We start from the raw sequence: 13,650 nt of genomic DNA, 5'->3' as shown, positions 1-13,650 counted from the left end.
TTTAAATGTCACAAACTTAGAAGTTGATGAGGTTTTCTTGGATGGCGGAGCAACGCTGGCTGCACCCGCCGAAGGGTCTAGTTGCCCAACACTGGCCTCATTCTTCGTGGGCAAGGCTGTGGCGGCACTGTCCCTTTATACACCGCATCAGCATACCCTGTGGTATGGAGAAATGAGACGCGTCTTCTTGCGTCCTTGAAGCGTATTCACGCGTCTTTGAAACCTCTTCCCGCGTCTTTGAAACCTCTTCCCGCGTATTTGAAACCTCTTCACGCGTCTTTGAAACCTCTTCCCGCGTATTTGAAACCTCTTCACGCGTATTTGAAGTAGAGGTTTTCTTTTGCTTTTACAGTAATTATTTTCTATTTTCTATGTGGCATAAAATCGGGAGTGAGAGACCCAGTCGCCGTCGTAGTTCGCCCAATGGCTGGGTTGCTTTATGTCAAGAAATATTGCGAAATATTGGCTCACCTCGCGGTGTCTTTCGTAGGGGAGGATAGTTTCTCGATGTCAGCGTGGCTCGTTCTGGGCCAGGCGTGATAGGCACTAGTGGTGGACGCCACAGGTGCGTAGTTGGTGCTTCCGCTGTCAGTGGCATCTGCACCGCCCGAAAAAACAGCAGAGATGTTTACTCGTCGCTGCGAAGAGGCCATTCAAAGAGCATGAAAAATAAATGGTGGCATGCAAAACGTTTTAGTTGGGCTTTAGGGATAAGGAAGGCTCGCTGCTGCGTTGGCGTGTGCAGTGCGCTTTTTCTTTCCGGAATTCTGGAATTCGGAGCTCAGTGCAGGAAAAAGATTTACATTGACGTAATAGACAATCACGTTGAAATTAATGGAATGTTGATTTTTCTAAAACTAAATATGCTGCAAACAATACAGCAGATTAGAACACGACCATTTGCTAAGCGAAAGACTACAGGTCGTATTCTTTTAGCGCGCTACGAAGGCCAGACCTATGTTTCCAATTTCAAGCAAGGGGTGTGTTCCATGCTTCATTATGGTCGCAAAAAACGTATATTAAATTCAATAAGCGAGATTTTGCACTCGCCAATCTTGCCTTTACCATAAAGGACGCGTTCTCGTTATTGCAAAGTTGCTTAGTTAGCAACGCGCAAAAGGAAACTTCCGCGCAGAGGCTTCTGTCTAAGTACGTTCGAGCAGGGATATTATTTTTTTCGGTCATGCTTGCACCAGATTTGATGCAGGCTATCGAATGTGAAAAAAAAAACATGATGAAATCTTGTAACTGCCACAAAGTAACCTATTGTTGAGATGGTGAGTGTCCTTATAAAAAGTGTTGAATGCGCCAAAATTTGTAAAATATGTATCAAGCTTGCAACTGCGTAATTGAGCAATAAAGACGATATAATAATTCTGGAAAGTACATAGACTAATGCCCGTAGATTGAGAGAAATGATATGCAGCGGTCTGAACTTTACCACAATGTTATAGCTAGGACTTTTGAAAAATGCCCGGAAACATTTGTCATTTCTGTAAATTGTATATTCATAAATCAAACTTGGCCACTTTAGATATTCTATATCTTGCGGTTCACAGGACGTCTTTACTTGTTTAAGGATTAGAGTTACTAAATTGCATAGGTTGTGTTTCGAGTTTCTGGGAAGTTGCCAATTTCCGAGAATATTGGCATACTACTGCAGTCACTGGAACATTTTCAAATGCAACGAATATCATTCATGTCAGTCTAAGAGCTGTTAGTCAAAGCATTTTGGCCTTTTACATGTTGAGCATGAAAATCTGAAATGTCCCCCGAGCCGAAGCTTCCTATTAAAAAGAAAATGGTTTCGAAAGCATGGGTGGTGCAGCGAAAGGATGACTGCCGAATGATATCACCAACCCTCATGTTGACACTTTCATTACTATTGTACCGCGATATCCACTAACTTATATATGTCAACGGGTTGTGTGCAAAAGTGCACCTACAGGTTCTGCATATCACCTATGCATTGTTAGCAGTAGACAGCCTGATCGAGTCGTGGACGAAGCAAAGGTGACGGAACAAGTGTAAAAATTCCCTTCAAGCTTGAATAGCCAGGAAAATTCTGTCATGCTAACATAAATGCCAGCTTCAACCGATAGTGAATTATTCTTCAAGAGCCTGACTATCCTATGTATATATTTACCTACGTCTGTAGCTGAAGTTCCTAGGAATGCATTTACAGTTAGCAGTGCATGTTTGGCAACTAATTATAAACAAAAATGGCTGTGATCCACTGCACGCCTTCGAGACCTTTCACAGACTAAAATAGGCCACCCAATGCACATATGTGAGGGTCGTGTTGCGGGCATCTGATAAGATGGGAAAGACTTGCAGAATTACAAGTTCACAGGGCAGTATTGTTGGATGAAGTAACAGCAGAAATCTCGCCACACTCCGGTAAACATAATGACCGTATGTTTTCCAGAATGCTAATAAGGTATGGCTGAATTTTCGTAACGTAGACAGCTGTATTAAAGGTCCTCTCACCAGGTTTGGCTATGGTAAATACAAAAGCACGGCTCGTAAATTAAGTGGTGGCTACCGCGTGTGAAACGTATAAGCGGCTGCGTGGCAGGAAACAGTTGCAATTTTCAACAGTAGGCCACGTGCCCTTCATCTGGAAGGCGCTGAGCATGAGGTCACGGGATCGAATCCCGGCCCCGGCGGCCGCATTCCGATGGGAGCGAAATGCGAAAACACCCGTGTACTTAGATTTAGGTTGACGTTAAAGAACCCCAGGTGGTCAAAATTTCCGGAGTCCTCCACTACGGCGTGCCTCATAATCAGAAAGTGGTTTTGGCACGTAAAACCCCATAATTTTTTTTTCATCTTGAAGGAGCCGCGCTTTGAGAGAGCCGGTCAAGATCCCGCTAACAAATATACCTGTCCAATGCGAACTGCTTGCAACGACACCGACTACTGCACGGGAATTTGGTTCATCATCCAATGACGGAATGCCCACAAAGAGATGTGCCGTACGACAAGAACGTATCGGAATAAATAATAGGGCAGGGGCTCGTCACGTTAACATGACGTAGGCTCCCGTTCGTGGAGAAGGCAAGGAAGCAACGCCGCTTGAGGAGGTGATTCGAGGCAGAGAGGGAGACTGCCTGGAAGCAGTAACACTAGGCTGCTGACGGCACAGTAGCACGACAGCTCGATGTCATCTACCCTCTCACATAACGAATGCACTTGAATAATTGCATTAGCGAAACACTCCCTTGATGGCGCATTGGCAATTTCCAGCGTATAATTTAAATTTGCAATGGCGCCCGGTAAGAGGCCCTTCAATGACAAGATCCTCTAGGAAGCATTTAGCGTGAAGAATAAAACATGCGGTTGGCTTGCTACGCATTGGTAAGCTCGTTACTCTGACCCCATTTCAACACGACATCTAAGACATATCGAGAAATGTTCATTGCCTTTACGAATGAATTCATTGCGTCGAAAATGAATTCATTCGAAACTTGAGGGACGTGGAATATGCGTAGTGTTCTCTCTGTTAGCACTCAATTCATCTGCATGAATATCACGATGACTGCACAAGCAGCAACCGACATGGTGACGCTAGTATGGTGTCGGTATGACCAATAAATGCACCGCCGTCATGATCGATCGAAATGCTGCCTCCTCAGGCTTTGTTAAGCATGTCCGCGAGTGGTAGCGATGGTTAAAGGCCATGCCATACGTACCATTGATGTGAGTGGCATCGGTCTGGTGGTTCCACGCCTTCAACGCGTCATTGATGTACTCGTCAATATACCTGGAATGAGACATACATATTGGCTTTGGCTCGGTGCTCCTAGTTGCGGCAGAATATACCTGAAGAGTGTTTTTTGCCAAACAGAATTTGGAACAAGGGAAGTGCTTCTTTGTTAATTAAGCTAAAACCTGTGATGTATCATTTTATCAAAAGTATAACTTGCTGGCTGGCATAGGTGAACGGTGCACTCTTAAATTGCGTAGTTTCTTAAATCATGACATGAAGTATGAAATATAACAAAACAACGAATGATGCCAGAACCAAGTTAGGAAGATGCTAAGTTGCAAGATTACGATATAATTATGTAGTGCCATCCCCTCCATGGCACCCACTTTAGACTACGTGCGTATAGCTCTACGACGTCATGCGAGTCAACTGGAAAGCGCTAGTCATACACATTGTGACAGGATGGCCGCACCATGAGTAGCGTGCGGAAATGGTGGACCAGAGCTTAAAATTATGCTTTGGGTAACGCAAGGTTACGTTAGGTTTGGCTGCATTATATTAATTCTCGTACAGTGGCCGTGCCAGTCGGCCAAATTACTCGCCCAGCCACGTCCGCAACAACTGTGCCAGCGTGCGACCACGCATCTTAAGATTTGCAGTCGGCAACTGTTCTCGCCATTTAACGAATACGTTCGCACGCTCTGCCAACGCGGCCGTTCGCCGTCGCACCAAAATGACGTGGCCGTCGCGGCGTCCGGGTAGTGCTCTCCTATTTACCCTAATATGCCGTAAAAATGAACACCGCGTTCACTTCAAATACATATGGCGTTTTCCTTCAAGCACACCTTTTATATTTCCTGACAAACAAGTAACAGCAAAAAGTTCAGTAGTGTTCTCACTTGGTCACGCATCTCTTGTGTGCTTAGCAAATGGTACTATTTGTGTGATATTTCGTGAGGCTTCTGGAGTGTGCTCGCTCGACCGCCAATGGAAGTTTGACGTACTGTTTTATTTATTTATATCCTTGTGTTTCACGTTTCAAAAGCCTGATCTCGCTATAAAAAAAATAAATTATGGGGTTTTACGTGCCAAAACCACTTTCTGATTATGAGGCACGCCGTAGTGGGGGACTCCGGAAATTTCGACCACCTGGGGTTTTTTAACGTGCACCTAAATTTAAGTACACGGGTGTTTTCGCATTTCGCCCCAATTGAAATGCGGCTGCCGAGGCGACCTCGTGCTCAGCCGCCCAACACCATAACCACTGAGCAACCACGGCGGGTTGATCTCACTATGACGAACACTTGGACGGATCACGGAATTTAATTTCATCACCTGGGTTTCGGTAAAGCGCACGTAAATCCAAGTTACGGAGCCTTCTTGCGTTTCACAATGACTGGTGAAATGCCACTGCGCCTGGAATGTTACCCGTGATGTCGAGCTAAGCAGCTCCACATTCTAGCCAATGCGCTTCTGCTACAAGTGTGCGATGCCGTGATCAAAAGCAAGCTAAATATATAGCTCTATATATATATATATATATATATATATATATATATATATATATTTACGAATTATGTTTATTTACAGGGTGCAGCGAGGTCCAGGAGGAAGCCACAGGCGAAGCCCAGAGTACCCCGAGATCACGCGCGCGCACCCTACATCTTTCTCCGCTTTAGTCGCGCAGTGCTGCGACATTTTGCTCGAGGGCGGACGAAGCTCGCTGAGTGAGTTAAAGGGACTTGTGATGGTACTGCTTGAGTCTGGCCACGTGAACAACTTACGATTACTTGCAGTCACTTTGGCGACGATATAGTTCACATCACTCAAGCGGCTGAGTATAACGAATGGTCCGGTGTAAGTGGCGAGAAACTTGCGGTGCAATCCCTTTTTGTGAACGGGTGTCCACAACCAAACAATCACCGGGAGTAAAGCTGACGAGGACATGCCGCGCATCATAGCGAATCTTGATGTTGCCTTGTGAGGACAACGTCCTACGATGCGCCAGTCGACGTGCTTCCTCAGCACGACACAGAGTTTCGGCGATGCAAGGATCTTCTTGGCATGATAAAGGTAGAATAGTGTCTAGAAAACTCTGGGGATCGCGTGCGTACAGCAAAAAGAACGGCGCATATCCAGTAACATCGTGCTTGGCACTATTGTACGCGTACGTTACAAAAGGTTGGAATGACGATATACAGAACCTCAAGGATTGAAATGACGATATGCAGAACCTCAAAGCCGTAAAAGTTATTCAACGACGTCGGCGGTGACTTGCCTTCCACGGTCACTGATGACAACTCGGGGAGCGCCGTGACGGAGTATGACGTGATGGAACAAAAAATGAAAAGACATCGGTTGCAGTGGCAGATGGAAGTGCCGCCGTTTCCGTGTGGCGAGTAAGGTAATCTACACATACTCTCATCCAGCGGTAGACAGATGACGTCTTTGAGAGCGGGCCAAGCAAGTCGATGACGACTCTTTAAAGAGTAACGTCGGTGGCCTAACCGGTTACATATAGCCTGCTGGAGCCGTCGTCGTTTGCTTGTGGCGCTGGCAAACGGTACAGCTGGCGACATACTGTTTCGTTGTTTTCCAGAGATTGGGCCAGAAAAATCTGTCAAAGTCGGTGTAGTGTGCGTGCAAAGCCAAGGTCCCCGGACGTGATATCGTCATGCATGGAAGGAAGGACAGCAGGGCGCAGCTTTTCGGACACAACTAGAAGCAATGAAGCACCATCAGCCAAGTAATTTTTTTCGCAGCAAACCACTACGAAAAGTAAACAAGACTGCGAGTCGGCCTAGTTGGAACAGATTCATTTTAAAACTTATTCTGCGCAAACAAACAGGGACGAAGAATAGAAGAAATACAAGGACGAGCGCTTTGTAACAACTGGTTTTATTTTTGAAGAACCACCTGCTTAAATACCCACCTACCTGCGCGATCTAGTCAACAGAGCACGCCTATAGCGCATATAATACACACAGATCTGCGCGATCAAGTCAACAGAGCACGTCTATAGTACAGTCTATAGTACTTGTGATAAAAAACACAGACGTGGACCAAAGCCACCCGGTCAACATAAAAACAGCAAGGTGCATGCAACAACCACTTTAGATAAAATGCGTTAAAGATGTGATGATAGAAGTGAATTTTCTTTATCCAACAATAAAACCGATGGATGGCTGATGCATTTTTCTTTTTGTTTTTCAATCCAGTGTGCTTCCACAATTTCCCTCGCGGTTAGATTCCTATTCCTATGCAAAATGTTGGTGCTACTAAGACAGGGGGAGCAATCATGTTCTTGGCAATGCATTGCCAAATGCGTACTAGGGCGACCTTTCAGACTGGACAAGTGTTCCCTTAACCTCGTGTTAATGCATCTCGCAGTCTGCCCTACGTACACATGACCACACGTCATAGCGATCTGATAAACAACGTTCTTCGCGCAATCAACAAATTGGTTCTTGCGCAGATGTTTAACACTACATTCTCTCTTTACATCAGCCTTTCTTTCGAACTTATTTGTAACCTTAGAGCACACACTACTTATTTTGTTTTTCGCCGAAAATGCCACTTTTACTGCGTAACTACCAGCCACCTTTTTAAATCTGTGTTAAAGGCCGTGCACATGCGGAATCACTGAAATCTTGGAAGCTACATCCTTCTGCCTTTGATTCTTTTTGCATTGTCCTTTATCCTGTTTAAGTTTTTTCATTAGTCTAGCGCACGACGCCAGCATCACAGCGAGCTGTACCCAGCCTTTCTCAACCTATCAACTTTCTCAAAAAATGCAATCTTTACAGTGTGGTGACATGAATTCAAGAACGCTGACCGGAAACACGAAATGACTATGCCATTCTTCACAAGCCTGGAATGGTTTGAGGCATAGTTCATTAGCGATTTTCCAGCTCGGGGTGAAAATGAGCAACATACATATTCCGGTAGGAATTCTAACTTGACATCAAGAAATTGTAGCTTGTTATCTACCGGTACTTCAGAAGTAAATGTTAAGCCCTTGCCCAGAGAATTGAAGGCTTCTACAACCCTATTCCTGAAAGCACCCTTGTCTACATGACAGCCTAAAATCAAGTAGTCATCGACATACCTGTATACCTTATTTACTACACCTTCTAAATCTTTGGCCAACTCTCAGTCTATGCTTCCCAAAAAAATGCTACTTAGGATGGGAGCTACCTTTGACCCGATGCACACACCCTTTGCCTGTATATACGTTTCACCACAGAATCCTACATGTGTATTCGCTAAATAAAAAGGCAGAAGTTCAAGAAAGGATTCAACGGCCATGCCGCACGTGTTGCGGAATGACACCTCGTCATTCTCATTGGTTATGCAATCTTTAACACTGCACATTAGGGGCCCATGCGGTAAGGAATAGCAGAGAACTTGAACATCTATGCTGAATCCCCATCTGCAGCTTGTCTTATCTGATGCCAGAAAATTCACAAGGCCTTCCGAGTTTTTCAATAAGTACGGATCCTGTACTTCTAAAGAATTCAACATATTTTGCAGGAACTCAGCGACCATAACCTGCCAACACCCTCGCTCGGACACAATTGGCCTAAACGGAATTCCTTGTTTGTGGGTTTTTGCTGTAAAAAATCTCCAATTTCATTCCTTTTGAGTTCTTTACATGTGACGCAAGCTTTTCTTCGTCACATTTCTTCAATAGCTCCATCGCCTTCTTTTTTACGTTTTCCACACTCGCGTCACATTTCTTAAAGCACTTGTTCACCGCTAGGAAAGCCTAGCGGTGAACGGTGGAAGAAGCGGGTGCAACGGTGGAAGAACGGCATCAACAGGTACTCAATTTGGGGCCGAAGTTCTACGTAGAACCAAGGATCGACATCGTCGACAGGTTAGCACTTACAAGGGACATTGCCAGGAGTTTACCAGAGAAAGAAGAAGAACGATGTGTGGTGGAATGTGTGGACGTGGTGGCCAAAGCTTCGGTAAGCGATAGATCCAGACCCAATGTTGATAGGACTGCTAAGTATTTGGTTGAGAATAATCTGCGTGTTGTTCAAGCAGACAAGGAAGGCTTTCTGGTTGTTTTACCAAATGATCATTACTTAGAAAAGGCTTTCCTAGCGGTGAACAATTGCTTTAAGAAATGTGACGTGAGTGTAGAATACGTAAAAAAGAAGGCGATGGAGCTATTGAAGAAATGTGACCAAGAAAAGCTTGCGTCACATGTAAAGAACTCAAAAGGAATGAAATTTGAGATATTTTTTACAGCAAAAACCCACAAACAAAGAATTGCGTTTAGGCCAATTGTGTCCGAGCGAGGGTGTCGGCAGGTAATGGCCGCTGAGTTCCTGCAAAATATGTTGAATTCCTTAGAAGTACAGGATCCGTACTTATTGAAAAACTCGGAAGGCCTTGTGAATTTTCTGGCATCAGATAAGGCAAGCTGCAGCTGGGGATTCAGCATAGATGTTCAAGATCTCTACTATTCGTTAACGCATGGGCCCCTAATGTGCAGTGTTAAAGATTGCATAACTAATGAGAATGACGAGGTGTCATTCCGCAACACGTGACGCATGCCCGTTGAATCCTTTCTTGAACTTCTGCATTTTTATTTAGGGAATACACATGTAGTATTCTGTGGTGAAACGTATATACAGGCAAAGGGTGTGTGCATCGGGTCAAAGGTAGCTCCCATCCTAAGTAGCATTTTTTTGGGCAGCATAGACAGAGAGTTGGCCAAAGATTTAGAAGGTGTAGTAAATACGGTATACAGATATGTCGATGACTACTTGATTTTAGGCTGTCATGTAGACAAGGGTGCTTTCAGGAATAGGGTTGTAGAAGCCTTCAATTCTCTGGGCAAGGGCTTAACATTTACTTCTGAAGTACCGGTAGATAACAAGCTACAATTTCTTGATGTCAAGTTAGAATTCCTACCGGAACATGTATGTTGGTCATCTTCATCCCGTGCTGGAAAACCGCTAATGAACTATGCCTCAAACCATTCCAGGCTTGTGAAGAATGGCATAGTCATTTCGTGTTTACGGTCAGCGTTGTTGAATTCATGTCACCACACTGTAAAGATTGCATTTTTTGAGCAAGTTGATAGGTTGAGAAAGGCTGGGTACCCGCTCGCTGTGATGCTGGCGTCGTGCGCTAGAATAATGAAAAAACTTAAACAGGATAAAGGACAATGCAAAAAGAATCAAAGGCAGAAGGATGTAGCTTCCAAGATTTCAGTGATTCCGTATGTGCACGGCCTTTCATACAGACTTAAAAAGGTGGCTGGTAGTTACGCAGTAAAAGTGGTATTTTCGGCGAAAAACAAAATAGGTAGTGTGTGCTCTAAGGTTAAAAATAAGCTCGAAAGAAAGGATGATGTAAAGAAAGAATGTAGTGCTAAATATCCGCGCAAGAACCAATTTGTTGATTGCGCGAAGAACGTTGTTTATCAGATTCCTATGACGTGTGGTCATGTGTACGTAGGGCAGACTGCGAGATGCATTAACACTAGGTTAAGGGAACACTTGTCCAGTCTGAAAGGTCGCCCTAGTACGCATTTGGCAATGCATTGCCAAGAACATGATTGCTCCCCCTGTCTTAGTAGCACCAACATTTTGTATAGGAATAGGAATCAAACCGCGAGGGAAATTGTGGAAGCACACTGGATTGAAAAACAAAAAAAATGTATCAGCCATCCATCGGTTTCATTGTTGGATAAAGAAAATTCACTTCTATCATCACATCTTTAACGCATTTTATCGTAAGTGGTTGTTTCATGCACCTTGCTGTTTTTATGTTGACCGGGTGGCTTTGGTCCACGTCTTTGTTTTTTATCACAAGTGTTATATGTACTATAGACCTGCTCTCTTGACTTGATCGCGCAGATCTGTGTGTATTATATGCGCTATAGGCGTGCTCTGTTGACTAGATCGCGCAGGTATGTGGGTATTTAAGCAGGTGGTTCTTCAAAAATAAAACCAGTTGTTAGAAAGCGCTCGTCCTTGTGTTTCTTCTATTCTTCGTCGCTGTTTGTTTGCGCAGAATAAGGTTTAAAAAAAGTAAACGGTGTTGTTCCTGCTGGCTGATGTGCAGCTGCCCGTAGGAGTCTCAAGGTGGAGCCGCAACATTGCTCGCTCTCGAAGGTACTCAGGTCTGGAAAGTCGGAAGAGATGGAAACTAGGTAGTCATCGAAATCATCATCCTCAGCTGTAGTGTGCGGCAAAGGGAGACGGGATAAGCAGTCAGCATCCGTGTGACAGCATCCGCTCTGGTAGTTAACGGTAAAGCTGTACTCTTGAAGGCGCAAAGCCCAGCGGGCCAACCGGCTTGACGGGTCACGCAGCGCCACGAGCCAGCAGAGTGAATGATGATCAGTCACTATCGTGAATGCGCGGCCATGTAGATACGGTGGGAACTTCTGAATGGCGAAGACGACTGCTAGACACTCAAGTTCAGTAATGGTGTAGTATGTCTCCGCTTTTGTAAGTGCCTGACTAGCGTAGGCAATCAAATGCTCACGGCCACCACACAGCTGAACAAGCACAGCGCCAACACCCGCACCGCTGGCGTAAGTATGCAGCTAAGTTGACACCTCCGCTTCAAAATGCCGCAGAACCGGTCCAGCGGTCAACAAAAACTTCAGCTGTTGAAACGCCGACTCGCAGTCAGCACTCTACAAGTATGGAGTGTCTTTGCGAAGGAGTGACGTGAGAGGAGGAGGAAGCTGTGCGAAATTCTTGATAAAGCGCCGGAAATATGAGCAAGGGACCAAAAATCTTCGCAGATCTTTCACCGTGTGTGGCTGTTGGAAGTGGCGAACCGCAGCTATCTTTTCAGGGTCTGCTCGTATGCCGTCTTTGTCTACCAGAAAGCCTAGTACGAGGGCTTGACGCTCACCGAAATGACATTTCTTAGAGTTTAAAATAAGGCCAGGTTACTGGTTACAGTCAAGAACGACCCACAGGCGCTGATTATTTTCGTGAAATGTGCGGCTGTAGATAATGACGTCGTCTAAATAGCAGATGCAAGTTTCCCATTTAAGTACGCGGAACACGGTATTCATAACTCGCTCGAATGTCGCTGGAGCTTTGCATAAGCCAAAGGGCATAGTGTTGAACTCAGAGACCGTCAGGTGTCACGAAGGCTGTCTTCTTGTCTGAGGGGTGCATGGGAATTTGCCAATATCCTGAACGTAAATCATCAGAAGAGAAGTACAACGCGGAGTGGAGGCAGTCGACGGCGTCGTCTATTCGTGGTAGGGGATACACGTCTTTTTTGTGACTGTGTTTAGGCGGCGATAGTCCGCACAGAATATCCATGAGTTGTCTTTTTTCTTGACTAGGATCACAGGAGCAGGCCAAAGGCTACATGATTCCTGGATCATTCCTTTCTGTAACATTCCTTCGACCTGCTCGGCAATGACTTTTCTCTCTGAAGGGGAAACGCGACAGGGATTCTGACGAATTGGCGTCGCTTGCCCTGTATGGAAGCGATGTTGTATACGAGACGCCGGTGGTGCATGGGACGCTAGTTGGCCTTGAGCAAAATCAAACACTGTGGCGTAGCGACCGAGCGCTCCTTCAACCAGACACTGCTCACTAGAAGACACCGACTTGTTAATCATGCGCTTAAAGTCAGCAGAATTATAAGGGTTGGAATCGGGGTGGGATTTCTTTTCGGCAGTTTACATTTCGACCTGTTCGACGCTGACAATGGCTTGGTCGGCGAAACTTGCCAGTTTAAGTCCTAGCGGCAATGTTATGGATTGGGTTGAAACGTTCACTGTCCACAAACAAGCACAACCATCAATGGTGACAACGAGGGTGCGAGGGACTATCACATTTTTCTTTAGCGCGTTGTTATAATCGGGCTCGGCTAAACCACAACAACAACCTGTACGAGGGCGAGAAGTATTGACAGGTACAAACATTGTCGTCTGAGGGGGCAAACACATGTTGCGACACGGAGAGAACGTCGGCAGCATCACAGGTGTTATCCGTCATTGAAGTTCGCACGTCGCGGCGAAGAGAAATCGAGCCACTTCCACAATCCAAAGTTGCCCCCCACTCACGCAAGAAATCACTTCCTAAAATAATGTCATGCGTTGTACGGGCAAGCACAGTAAATTCACTTCGAAATATCTGGTCTCCTATCGTAACTCAAACAGAACAGACCCCAAGTGGGCGTAGCAATATATATATATATATATATATATGTATACTGTGATCGAAAAACAGGAGGCACTTCTCTTCATCGTGGTCATAAACAGCCGCAGCCACCCTGAACCTAAGTCATCCTCGAAAACGCCCACATACCCGCCGTGGTTGCTCAGTGGCTATGGTGTTGGGCTGCTGAGCACGAGGTCGCGGGATCGAATCCCGGCCACGGCGGCCGCATTTCGATGGGGGCGAAATGCGAAAACACCCGTGTACTTCGATTTAGGTGCACGTTAAAGATCCCCAGGTGGTCCAAATTTCCGGAGTCACCCACTACGGCGTGCCTCATAATCAGAAAGTGGTTTTGGCACGTAAAACCCGATAATTTAATTTAAATTTAAAACGCCCACTTAAATGTGGAAATAAATGTATTCGCGGTTGTTTCTGCGGCTGACAATATCCAACGAAACTTTCACAAGCGGGAATACTCACGCAAGGTAATCGTCGCAAGTGCCTGAGGCTCCCTCGCCGCCTTCACAGTTTGTACCCCGGATTGCTTCTTCGATGAAGGCAAACGCGGAATGCGTGCGTCCACCGCTTCTTTGTTCAGTCATGCCTGGTGAGGACGCTCCGGTGCACTAGCGTCTTTCTGAGACAGAACGTTGCTGAATGATCACGCATGCGCAGTTTGTGCCAAGGATGAAAGAACCAGTAAAACATCGGGCATTTGGGCAACTCGAATGAAATCGTAAAACCCATCTGGAAAAAAGAGACGATAGAGTGCGCCAC

The 13,650-nt window shown here is 45.5% G+C and overlaps 1 long non-coding RNA gene across 1 annotated transcript; it reads right to left on the bottom strand.

The window, feature by feature from the left end:
* Positions 1-477: 477 nt before the first annotated feature.
* On the bottom strand, positions 478-13,441 carry LOC129381161 (uncharacterized). Its single transcript, XR_008609396.2, has 3 exons — positions 13,354-13,441; positions 3,696-3,766; positions 478-598 (listed from the first exon to the last, which is right to left on the bottom strand). It is a non-coding gene; the product is annotated as an uncharacterized lncRNA (long non-coding RNA).
* Between the last annotated feature and the right edge of the window lie 209 nt (positions 13,442-13,650).

The sequence above is a fragment of the Dermacentor andersoni genome, chromosome 1 (assembly GCF_023375885.2).
Source record: "Dermacentor andersoni chromosome 1, qqDerAnde1_hic_scaffold, whole genome shotgun sequence".
Classification (NCBI taxonomy): domain Eukaryota; kingdom Metazoa; phylum Arthropoda; class Arachnida; order Ixodida; family Ixodidae; genus Dermacentor; species Dermacentor andersoni.
The sequence above is the reverse complement of the archived record's forward strand: the minus strand, read 5'-3'. Positions and strand labels throughout refer to the sequence as shown.